The sequence below is a fragment of the Monodelphis domestica genome, chromosome 1 (genome assembly GCF_027887165.1).
Source record: "Monodelphis domestica isolate mMonDom1 chromosome 1, mMonDom1.pri, whole genome shotgun sequence".
In the NCBI taxonomy this organism is placed as follows: domain Eukaryota; kingdom Metazoa; phylum Chordata; class Mammalia; order Didelphimorphia; family Didelphidae; genus Monodelphis; species Monodelphis domestica.
In genome coordinates, this window is record NC_077227.1 from 5455159 (window position 1) to 5467661 (window position 12503).

The window sequence follows — 12503 nt, forward strand, 5'->3', positions numbered from 1 at the left end:
TTTTTCCTCTTAAGGTATCATACTTTCTACTACCAATAATGTAACTTATGTCCTTTAGGGTTTCCAAAGTTGTTCCTTTTCTGATGCCAAGTTCTGGCAGACCCATGAAACCAGGATGACTTCATGTTTGGGTTCACTGATGGTCTGGGGGCCTCATCTGAGGTCCTTGGTAGCAGAAAAATAATGACAAAAACAGCAAACAGTAGCTAGGTGGTTCAGTGGATAGAGTCCTAGATCTGGAGTCAGGGAGACCTGAGTTCAAACCCAGTCTCAGACACTTAATAGTTGTGTGACCCTGAGGAAGTCATTTAACCTCTGTCTGCCTTGGTTCCTTTATTTGTGAAATAAAGATGATGGTGGCCCCCAGCTCCCAGGGTTGTTGGGAGGATCAATATAGATGTGTACATATAAAATCATCTATTATACATGTGTCTGTATGAATTCAGCCCCATTGGTATTATTGTTCCAGCTAAGTGACTTTGGTTATGGCATCCATCATTGTATTAGCCCTGCTCCCACCACTTCACATCAGTTCAGACGAGGCTTCTCAAGCTTCTCTGAAGTCATCATATTCGCTATCTCAGCTCAGTAGTCAGTTCTCTAAGCTGTTTCCCAGCCTACAGGTATCTGCTTTATTTCCAGTTCTTTGTTACCAGAAAAAAGGCTACTAAAGTGATCGTGGGGTGTGTGCAAGCTTTCCCTCGTTCTGTCTGTGATCCCCGGAGACATGCGGAGTGGCAGAATCTGAATCAAATGTCTGGACATTTTAGTTCCTGTATTGGCTTCATTCCAAATTGCTTTTTCAAAATAGTTCCACTAATTCCCAGATCCACCAAGAGGCTATCGGTGTGCCTTTCTTTCCTCCACCATCACCTTTTTGCTTCTTTTTGTTGTTGTCTTTGGCAGTTTTCTGGTTGTGAGGTAAAATTGTAGAATTGTTTTGATTTGATTGAATGGAATCTAGCTGCCATGTGGATAGAGTTGTGCACTTGATAGTAGGAAGACCCAAGTTCAAATGTGGGTTCATATATTTACTATCTGTGTGGCCTTGGAAAAGTCACTTAACATTTGTCTGCCTTGGTTACCTATGAAACAGGGATAATAATAGCACTTACCTGTATAATATTTATTGGGAAGGGAAAAAGGAAGATTGGAAAACAGGGGATAAATGGGGAATAATGGGAGGTTTGTATAGGGTAGTTTCCTTTCCACACCTGTGACGGTTATTGTGAGCATCAAATGAGATAATATTAAGTGCTATAGAAATACTAGCAACTATTATTATATAGCATAATGAGAATTATTATTATTATTCGCATCCCCTTCACTGCTGGTGCTTTGCATCAGTTTTTCATGGTTGTTAATAATTTATAATTCTTCTCTTGAGAAACTTTTACTCATATCCTTTTACTACTTCTCAAAAAGCTTTGCCTTTTCTTTTTAATAAGGACTGATCAGCTCTACCTTGGTGGTGGCGATTTGCTGACTCTTTCCCATAAGTACTAGAAAACTAAAACCTGAGATATTTTTAATGGAGCTCTGGAAGACCAGGTGTGCCCAAGCATTCCCTGTTACCACACATATGGGGCAGGGGTAGAAGGGTTGGGGGCTGGGATTCGACGCTGGAAAGAACAATGGCTCTGTTGTTCTATCTTCCAGCTGTTTGATGTAGAGACGATGGGAACCAACCAGAAACTCTATCTATGTGGTTGTCTAGTATCCAATGTTTTCAAACTTTTAAGTGATTTTTACATCGATTATTCCATTTGATCCATTCAAGAATGCTGTCTGGCAATGGGGCAATTTTTATTGTCTCCCTTTTATAGGAGAGAAATTGGAGATGATGAGAAAGGTCAGGTGAAAGATGATGGAATTTAGAGTTTGGGGGATCTGGGTTCAAGTTTGGAAGTTATAGTTATGTTTAGACTCAGTTAAGTGTGTGTGTGTGTGTGTGAGACAGACAGACAGACAGACAGACAGACAGACAGAGAGAGAGAGAGTCTGTATGTGTGAGAAAGAAAAATGAGCAATGAGAGTATCCTCAAGGACTGTGCCTTGGTAGAGAGCAGGTTTTACCTTTCTGGGTGTCCTTGGATGGAAAACTTGATAATAGCTCTTTGTTAAGACTATTGAGAAGGAGATGACTGTTCAGGGCCACTGTTTGCCACTCTTCTGCCCACTGGCCTGTGCCCTTCAAACTGGGTCACTTCATCTTCTCCCTGGCATTGCCATCTTCTCCCTGGCATTGCCTTCAAACTGGGTCACTTCATCTTCTCCCTGGCATTGACCCTTTTAGACCTCTCTCACAGAGAAAACTCTGACCCAATCACTACTATCGACTCTGCAAAGGAGGTGTCTATGGCCTGCTCTATTGTTCCATGTGCCATCTTGTGACTTCCTTTAGAATGGAAACCCCTGGATGTAGAGCTTGTCTGGATTTTGTATTGATGCCTTCAAAATTTAGCAAAGTCCTTGGAACCAAGAAGACATTTACTAAATATGGTCAATCATTCATTCATTTCGCATTGAATGAGAGGCTTTGAGATGATTTCTGATCTTGTTTTAGCATTGTCTGACTCTTCATGACCTTATCTGAGTTTTCTTTTTTTGCAAAAATACTAGAATGTTTTGCCATTTCCTTTTGCAGCTCTTTTTATAGATAACAAACTGAGGCAAACAGGGTTAAGTGGCTCACCCAGGGTCACAGAGCTAGTAGGTATCTGAGGCCAGATTTGAACTCACAAAGCGGAGTCTTCCTGACTCTAGGCCTGGTGGTCTCTGTCCTGTGGCACCCCCAAATGTCTCCCCTTTTCCAATCTTGAGGTTCTGTGATGTTGAATCCTGCCTTTCTCCCTTATTAACTGTGTGATTGTAGGCAGCCACTCACCACTCCAGCACTCAGTTACTTTCTCTGTAATATGAAGTACCAGCATGAAAATAGATGATGCTTCAGGCTCTTTCTAGTTCTGTCTGCCAAGCACCTGGTGCAGCAGAGAAAGGCTGCATTTGGAGGGAAGGGATCCAGATTCAGGTTCAGAGCTTTCTACTGATGCCTGATGTTGAGGCAAGTGACTGTCTCGTGCAGCGGCAGTTTCTTCATTATCAATTAAAGAAGCATTTACTTTTCGTTCCTAGCAAGCTTTAGGGAGAGTACTTTCTGCAGGAACATTGAAATTGTATTAAAAGGGACCAGGGAAAATACCATTATTTATATTTTCCCTCAACTTTTTTTCCTTTAAAACCTGGGAGAAATGGGTAAGAATTCAATGTAATCTCATAAGATAATTGATTCAGATGAGAAAGAGGAATTGGAAGCCACTAATCCCAAACCCATGCGTCTTGCAGATGAAGAAGGCAAGGTCCAGAGAGGTCTTCCATTTGAGGCACCAAAACACGACTTGAATGCTTTTCCTCACTGCCTTCTATGGGGTAGCTCCCTTTATCTAGTCACCATTCAAGTCCTCTTTCCTCTGATTCCTCCTTATGGCATGGAGTGGAGCAAGGGCTTCTGAAGACCTGGCCAGGGGCCAATCTCTGCCAGAGCCAGACTGGGAAGGCTTTGGGCAATAGGTCTGGGTTCTGACAACAGGCTTGACTCAGGTTGGCTGCTGCTGGATGGCTTTTTAGTTGGACATCACTGGAAGAGCATAGAGAATCAGAGGTCAGCTTAGGAGACTTGGCTGCTGATACTGATGCCATCTACCTTCTATGTGCCCTTAATGTCCATCTTCAGGTCCAGGTCATCTCTACCATTATAATATAGCTTTCCCCCCCTTTGTCTTTGGATCCTTAGGGATGAACCTTGGGAGTAGCAAATGGAAAATGATAAATCAATGCTTTTTGTTTGACCTGATTAATTTGGGTCTACCTCGCTGCCCTCAGTTGTCCTTACCGCCATGTTTTCCATAGCATGGCTTATCTGGGCCAGGAGTCAGTAGGGAAGGACCAAGCAGAGTAAGGCTCTCCTGTCACCCCAGCAGAACACTTCCGGACACAGACTTCTCCAAACAAAAGAGCAGCTCACAGGAGTCCCTCAATTCTCAGTTGATGGCATTCCATGGAGGAGAGGGTGTCCAGGCCCCACTGGCTGCTCTGACAGATGATCTCCTTGGGGCTACGGACATCAGTGTTTATTCTCCTGGATCAACCTGCTGGCTCAGATCCTGTCAGTGATGAGGTGCTCTGGCTTCCGCTCTGAGATTTACCTGAATGAATGACGTTACCCTTCGATGGGTAAAGCAATTTGTCTCCAGCAGAGAAGGCTTGTGATGGGTAGCTGCCCTTCCTCCCTGAGGCACCTCAGCTGTAGAGGAATACGGGACTCCCTTGGGTTTTCTCTCTGGGACAACACATATTGGAGACAGCCCCAGAAACTTCCTGCTTAACCCAGCTGGGAAGGGGCAGATGGAGTGGACCCTTTGCCACCTCCAGGGCATCCTGAGAACTCCCCCCTCCCCCTTTGGCCTGTGGTTGGGGAGGGAGGAAAGGGGAGCTTTATATCTCACTAGACAGGGAATGTGATGCCAGGGAAATGGAGATGCCTAGGACTGTGGAGGCTGCTGAGATGGACATGTGGTTCCCTTTTTCTAAGGAGAGAAGGATTGGAGGTGCATGGCCTCCACTCAACTTGGCCCAGGTTAGCTGGAGGTGGAAAGCTGGTCCAAGGAGAGGGAGGAGGCAAGGAGAGCAGACTATGTATATGGCAATATCATATGATGCTGCCTCTCAAGGCAAGAGCCAGCCAGGGAAATCAGGGATGAAGGGTGGTTTTCTCTCTCTTCTGAGAACCCCCTGGCCATAGCATCAGCAGTGTTTGCCCAGAGGAAATCTGATATTCTCCTGGTATACGTGCCTTTTTCTGAGATAGATTATTATTTGTCCAGTCTCCCCCTCTGTACTAATCTCTTAATGTAAAGGGTGATTAGGAGGAGTGGTGAGGATAAAATGGGATTAAGAAATAAGGCTCATGACTTAATGATTAACAGTGGAGTCATGGATGGATCAATATAACTACTCATGTGATGAGGAAGGAGGGTGAGAAAATGGGTCCCATTCCCATGACCCACTTCTAACTTTAATGGGAATCTCCACAGCCAACCTAAACAGCTTTTCTCCCTATGATGCCAATAATGTGCATTGCCTTAGTTAGGTGCATCCCGGTAAGCTTCCTGAGGGCAGGGGTCAGCATGTCTTGTTTTTGGTCTAGAACAATGTCCCACGGATAGTGTAAGCACTTTCTTAGTGCTTGTGTGAAGGACTGATTGATATGGACCAAACACTCCAAGGGGTCCCTGGACTTTGACTGGCTGTTATGATCCTGGGGATTAATGAAGAGAACACTTCTTGATTTTTCCCCGGGATGGTAACCATTGGGCGATAAAACATTTTGCCCCCCCAGTGACTACTTCTGTGACCTTGGGTATGCCATCTAACCACTCTATTTCTCATCGTTCTCCTCTGTTAGGTGAAAGAGTTGGACTCAATTCTCTCTGAAGGCACTTCCAGCTTTATGTCTATGAGGTTACGATTGGTCCACGGTAAAGGCACAGAAAGGTGCTCATTGGCATTGATGGATGCAGTTCCCCCAAAGAGTATAGCATGGGACTTCTGAAGCCTGGTACTATAGAGGAACAGAACGCCTTCTGTGTAGAAAGAGGGGGCAGTAAGGAGAAGGCCCCACTTTGGCCCCCACTAAGGCATTCACAGTTGCTCTTAGCCAGGTTAGTTTTTCAAGTCTACGGAATTTGCATTTCAGGTTTCCAAACAAAGTAACCATCCAAATGGAAAGCAGGCTGGCACCTGCTGGCACTCTGCCTTGGAGGATGTCCCAAGCCAGAAGTGCTACCATGTCGTCTTAGACTATTATAGACAGACTTCGCAGAAACCAAGAGGTGGCGGCCTGCTAGTAGTGGAACCAAACTGGCCTTGGAATCAGGAGCCACAAGAGCTACTGGCCAGCTGAGTAGCCTTTCTTGAAAAAGAAGAGGGGTGTGGAGGGGTGTGGACCACAGGCTCTCGCCTGGATAACTATTTCTTAAGCTTCTCCCATGGATAAAGGGCTGGGCACATAAAGACAAAATAGCAAACGGTCCTTGCCTTTAAAAAGCTTGCCTAAGGGTGAGGGGATTTGAAGAGGACACCTACAAATGGCTGAGGCAATCGAGGAAGGGACCTGGAGGAAGTGATCCATTAGCCAAACTCTACAGGAAGGTCTGGTTTAGTGGAGCCCCTGCATGTACGGAGGAAGAGCTGCTAAGGGCAAAGCTCAGAGGTGGAATCCCTCTCCTAGTACCTTACAATGTTAAACTTGTTAGAACAGGGCAAGGCTCAGAGGTGGGGTGCCCTTCACAGCCTTTGCAATGCCAACTCCGGTAGAAAAGGCAATGAGTTAGCTTAGTGGGGCTCCTTCCACGTGCTTGGCTCACCATCTGCTTCTTCATCTCTTCTGGAATCCCAAGGCCTCTCAATTAAAGGCTGATCACATGTTTTCCTCACAATACCTGGGGGTGAGAAAAGCCATACTCACTGACCTTTTTTATTTTTTCAGAGGAAGAAACTGAGGTTCAGGAAGCTGAAGTCACTCATCCACTATTACACCGATAGTATCTGGGCTGGTCTTGCTGATCCTACTGTAATACCAAAAGGATTAGGGGAAGGGGGCCTCCTAGACGATGCTTTCTGGAATCCTCCTTTGACCTCTCCTTTAAAGTCCCCGCTCTCTAGTTTCTCAGTGCCTCTCAGTTCTCCCCAGTCCTTTAAAGATTTCAGGTCATTCTTCCATTCCTGGCTAGATCTTCCTGCCTCCTCATTTGTTCCGGGTTTGAATTCCATGACTTAAAAATTGTCCATGTAGAACTCAAACAAGGAAACAAAAGAGCAAGGCTCTTGGGAAGCCCAGGCTCCTCCTCTAGGTCAATGGTATGGCATAATTCCCATGAATATTCAGGACACCTTAGGCTGAATGAAGAGATGAGACCATTAGTGTCCATAGAACCCTCGAGGGCCCACTGAGGTAATCTACTTCACTTTACAGATGAGGAAACTAAATTGAGACCCAGAGGTTAAGCCATTTGCCCCAAGTCCATCACACAGAGAAGGGAGAGAACCCAAGTAAGGAACCCATCAGAGAACCTAAGTCCTCCGTCTATAGAAATAGAATTCTTTCCATTGAATCACATTGTCTCCCATCCTATTAGTTTTAGAAATGAAGAAACTGAGAAGCAGAGAGTTTGGATGACTTGTTTCAGGATGCACAGTTAGAACTAAAGATGTGATAGTCAATACGGTGATTCCACCATATTGGAAAACATTTATTAAGCACTTACTGTATGCAAGACATCATATTAGGTGTTAGTAATTTTAAGAAAGTAGCACTTGTCCATAGGGAGTTTACACTCTGCTGGGGGAAGAGAACACAGCACATGTATAGATGGATAAATGGAAATTCTAAAAGTTATGCAAAGCAATTTCAAGAGAGAAAGATCACTGAACTCTGGGTGCAAAAGCTACATAGGGCTTGCATAGTAGATACAACTGGATGGTGCTTTGCAGAAGATAAGAGGGAGGTTATTCCAGGCATAAGGAACAGCTGATGTACCTGTCTGGAGGAGGGAGATGGAATGTCATTTTGGGGTGCATAGCCTGAATCACTGGACTGGCCTAGGTTAGACTTGGTGCACAGTAACAAAAATATCTTTGGAATTGATTTTCAATGAAAATAAAAAGGTTGACGAAGCAGAATCCCAAGCTCCTGTTGGAGAGACAGTTGACAATGTGTCCTATGAGATGAGACCTGTGTTTCCAGATATGACTATTACAAAATAAAACAACTTTCATTGTCTCTACTTTTGGTAAAAGAAAGATTTCTGGGTTCAGAAAAGAGACAATTAGACAAAAATAAAAAGGTAGAGGAGAAGAGAAGAGATTAAAGTTCATCTTTGAAATGCTTAAAAACACATGGAAGTGAGGCAACTGGGTGGTTCTACAGATAGAGCTCCAGGCCTAGAGATAGAAGTCCTGGGTTCAAATCTGACCTCAGACACTTCTTCACTGTGTGACTTAAACAAGTCCCTTAACCCCAATTGCCTAACCTTAATTGCTTTCCTACTTCAGATCTGCTATTTAGTATTAATTCTAAGACAGAACGTAAAGACTTAAAAAAATAAAACCATGGAAGAGACCAAAGAAAAAAGGTCAGAGTGGGACACAGTGGAGCATTGTGGGAACTGTGTCATCACAGTGTATTATGAAATGAAAGTGATCTCTTTTGTGGATTCTTGGTACAATTTCCATTTTCTAGTCTTTGTGTATGGAAAAGCAACATGATATAGTAGAAGACAGGGCATGGAGCTTGGTGTTAGAGAGACCTGGATTCAAATCATAACTTAGATATTTGTTTACTAGGTGACCTTCAGCAAGTCAATTAACATTGCCATCTTTAGTCTCCTCATCCACAAAATGAGGACATTAAACTAAATTGCCAAAATGCTCTCTTCCAGGTCTAAATCTCTGAACCTGGGCATTGCTCTTTTTGCCCAGGATTATTTTCATTTTCACAATTAACATAGGAGGTGCTTGGTAAGGTGAGCCAAGTCAGCAAGCTTTTATGAAGTGCTTACCGTGAGCCAGACACTGTGCCAGGAGCACTGGGACTACAAAGACAAAAACATGCATTTCGACCAAAAGACAGTCCCTGCCCACAAGGAGCTTACGGCTTCTAGTGGGCAAAGACACGTCCAGGGAAGCTGAAAGAGAGGGCAGGGAATCTGTTTCCAAGGTGAAGAAGCTTCCTTGGTGCGGGAGGGAAAGCCTTAGAGGGAGGTAGAAGTGCCTCCTGGAAAGGAAGGGGAGCCTTGGAGATCCTCCTTAAAACAGAGGTTCTGGGGGAAACCAGCCACTCCAGGAAAAGGGCATGAGCCAAGGTTATTTCCAGGGTGAGAAGTGCAATGGTGTGAAGTGAAGTAGTTCCTGTGGTATGGCAGAGAGAGGCTGGAGAACTGGGGGGGAGTCCAGTCTCATCAAGAGTCCTTCCCTCCTTTCCTTCCCTCCCTCCCTCCCTTCCTTCCCTTCCCTCCCTTCCTCCCTCCCTCCCTCCCTCCCTTCCTTCCCTTCCTCCCTCCCTCCCTCCCTCCCTTCCTTCCCTTCCTCCCTCCCTCCCTCCTGCCCTGGTAAGAGCTAGGCAATGGGGGTCAAGTGACTTGCCCAGGGTCACCCAGCTGGGAAGTGTCTGAGGCCAGATTTGAACCTAGGACCTTTTATCTCTAGGCCTGACTCTCCATCCACTGAGCCACTGAGCCACTGAGCTACCCCCTATTTGCAGCTTCTGGAAGTCAACTTGCCAAGTGAACGGTTGTTTAAAAATCTGATGTTGGAACCCAGAGAAGAAGCCAGAAAATGACTACAAGGATGTAAGGAAAACCCCGCAAGGCCCAGCAGATCTACGAGAAGGGCATCAGATCCCAAAGCAAAGTTTCGCTCTGGAGAAGCTTGAGGAAGTCGTCCCCTTTGCAGTCTGGGCAGATGGGGATGGACTAGAGGCCGGGGTGATGGTTAGTCCATGGGGCCACTGAATGCCCCTTTTCTTCTCTTTTCTAGTTTTTGTTACAGGGTCGCTCCCTGGTTAGAGGCGCAGAAGTCCTGCGAAGTACTGAGTGAGGGAGGCGTCAATAATACACGATGCTGAAGTGAGGGGAGATGCTGGGAACAGACTTGGCTTTCTGCAGCAAGCCATCAAGGAGAAGACATAAAAGGCTCCAGTCGGGCATGGGGGGTGCTGGCTAAAGAATGGCAAGAATGTCTTCACCTGAGGTCTTGCAAAGCTCATCAAAAATGCTTCAAATCACCAAGAAAAGGGGTCGGGGGTCCCTCTGTCTGCTTCTAGGGAAGGTGGGGAAGAAGCACAGCAGCAGCAGGGAATAGAAGAGTTGTAGAGACGCCCAGAAATGCACAGGAGGCGAAATCCAAGAAAAGAGCCAACCATAAAGAACGTTCGGAGACTCCCTCCGTGTTTATGCACAAACAGCCAGACGTGGCCAAGAAGCGGCGTGAGCTGAGCTGAGCTGCCCCGACAAATGAAATCGTGGCCACCCCACGTCCACGGCGATGGCGATAATAGTACCAGCAGCTCTAAGGATGCACTTTTCTCGCCCCCTTTATCATTTCTGAAGCACCAGGAACAGTTTGACCTCACAACCAGCCTGAGAGTTCAGGAGCATCAGAGGTTCATTGATGTATCCTGGACACTCGGAGGGATCCGAATAGGAACCTTCCAGCTCATCCACCAGCCCCCAGGTGTCTCTGGGTGCCTGTGATTGTTCATGGAGGGTGAGCGTCTTCTGAAATAGCCCCCTTCTGCCCACTTTGCTATTGAATGGCCACATATAAACAAGAGATCCTGATTAACCGTGTGTGCGTGCGTGTGTACATGTGCGCATGTGTGTCTCTGTGAGCATGTGTGTGTCTGTGTGCACGTGTGTGCACGTGTGTGCGCGTGTGTGCACGCATGGGGGGGCCGGATCTTTTGCAGTTCGCGGCAGCATTCCTCTCGCCCATCCTTTGCAGTGGAGCAGATGTTGGTGCGCCGGCTGCTGTTATCTTCCTGGGAGTCCTTTGCAAATGCTTAGCACGAGCGAGCGGAGCCGGAAGAGATGGCCAAATGTTCTATGAAATGATGCTTCTTGTTACCTTTGGATGCACAATAAAGCCAGCTCTGCCAGCCAAGCCATTATGCGTTTTTCCAAAGAGAGCCTCCGAGCTGTCCTTGCCGCGCCGGGCGCCCCTTCCCAGCCAAACTCTGGGAAAGCCGGGTGTCTGCACTCGGGGCTTTCCTTTGTCGCCGCGCCCCCCTCCCCCTTCTTTAAGGACCGGTGGCTCCTGTCTGAGAAAGGCCCACGTGGTCCCCCCATCAGGCAGTGTCTCCTCTGGGGCACGATGGGGGGCGGCGCAGGCTGCAGCTGGAGGGGGCTCCCGAGAGAAGAGCCCAACGGGAAATGCGAGGGGCCGGCGGCCTTGGAGTGCTGTCTAGAGGCCTGGAGCAAGGGTGGAAGTGGGCGGGCTTGTGAGCGCCATCGCTGGGGCGGGACTCCGGGAGGGCGGGTTTGTGAGCGTCATAGCTGGCCTGGTGGGGCTCGCAGGGGAGGAGGTCGTCCCCCAAAGCAATGGGACTATCCATTCTTTAAAGCCCAGAAAGCACTTTAGCGTGCCGCCTTGGTTAGTGCGTTTCCCATGGATGGTGTCCCCACGAAGCACATCCTGCAGCTGAAGTTTCCCCTTTACTGAAGTTCCTAAAGTTTAGTGACTTGATAATAGGCGTGTGGTTAGTGAATGAGTGGATGTCGGGCGGGATTTGAACTTGGGGCTCTGCATCCAGCACTCTCTTCCCAATTCCACACTGCCTCACTCTGCTGATCTCTTGGTCCGTGGAAGGGTGCCGATGTCCTGGTTGCCAAATTTGACTAGAGTCCAGGTCCTGCTCCTCCAAATACATCTCTGAAAGGGGCTCTCAGACCTAGAGATGGGACATCCTGGGTCCAAATTTGGTCCTAGATACTTCTTAGCTGGGTGACCCTGGGCAAGTCACTTACTCCCATCGACTTGTCCTTTCCGCTCTTGTCCTGGTACTGGTAGGCCATATTGATTCTAGGATGGAAGGAAAGATCCGTACTTGTGCCCTGCCTTGGAATTTGGAGGCTCTACGTGGACTCTTGCTGGCTGGGGCTTCAGGATAGAGACACCCAATTCATCCGGGACCTGCCAACTTCCTGCCATTCCTGCGCATGCCCTCGGGCCCCTGATTTCTCTTCCGAGGCTCTCATCTCCCTCCTCCGGTCCCTGCTGACCGGGCGTCTCGGGGAGGGGCTGCGTCCCCGCTGCTGGGGGGCTACCCAGGCCGCTCGGAGCCAGGCTCATGGGGACGTGGCTCTTTTCTTCATGTGCTCCACTTTCTCGCCTGCCACGGCATTAATTAGAAATGGAGGTAAATGACACCAGTGGCCCAATTTTTTATTTCTGCCAGGAGAACAATTAGGCCATTAGAAGTAACAAATGGTCCGGACGCACGGTGCCTGTTGAAAATTTTCAAGCTACATTATTTCTGACAAGAAAAAAACAAATACGCGTTGTTTGGGCCAATTCCTACCCTGAGCAGTGTCAGCGCCGGCAGATGCCGCCGAGGCCGCCTTTTCTCCCTCTTGTCATGCCTCATTAAGGTATGCTGACTCTGGTGGGATCCCATTTCCTTTAGGTAAATAGTTATTTACAGGAACGGCGGCATTTTTCTTTGGTGACAATTTCTAATTGTTCGGCAGCAGCCGGGGCTGATCTATTAAACGCAGGGAGCTTCCTTCACCTGAGAAACAAATGACGGGATTGAGCGTCCTTTCCAAGAAAGCCGAGTCTGGCAGTGGACAAATGAGGCCCTTCTCCGCCACATATGGTGAGTGTTTGCGGCGTCTCCCCGCGGGCGCCGCCTCCGGAGGCCGCGTCTTCATGATGGAGTGGAAGCC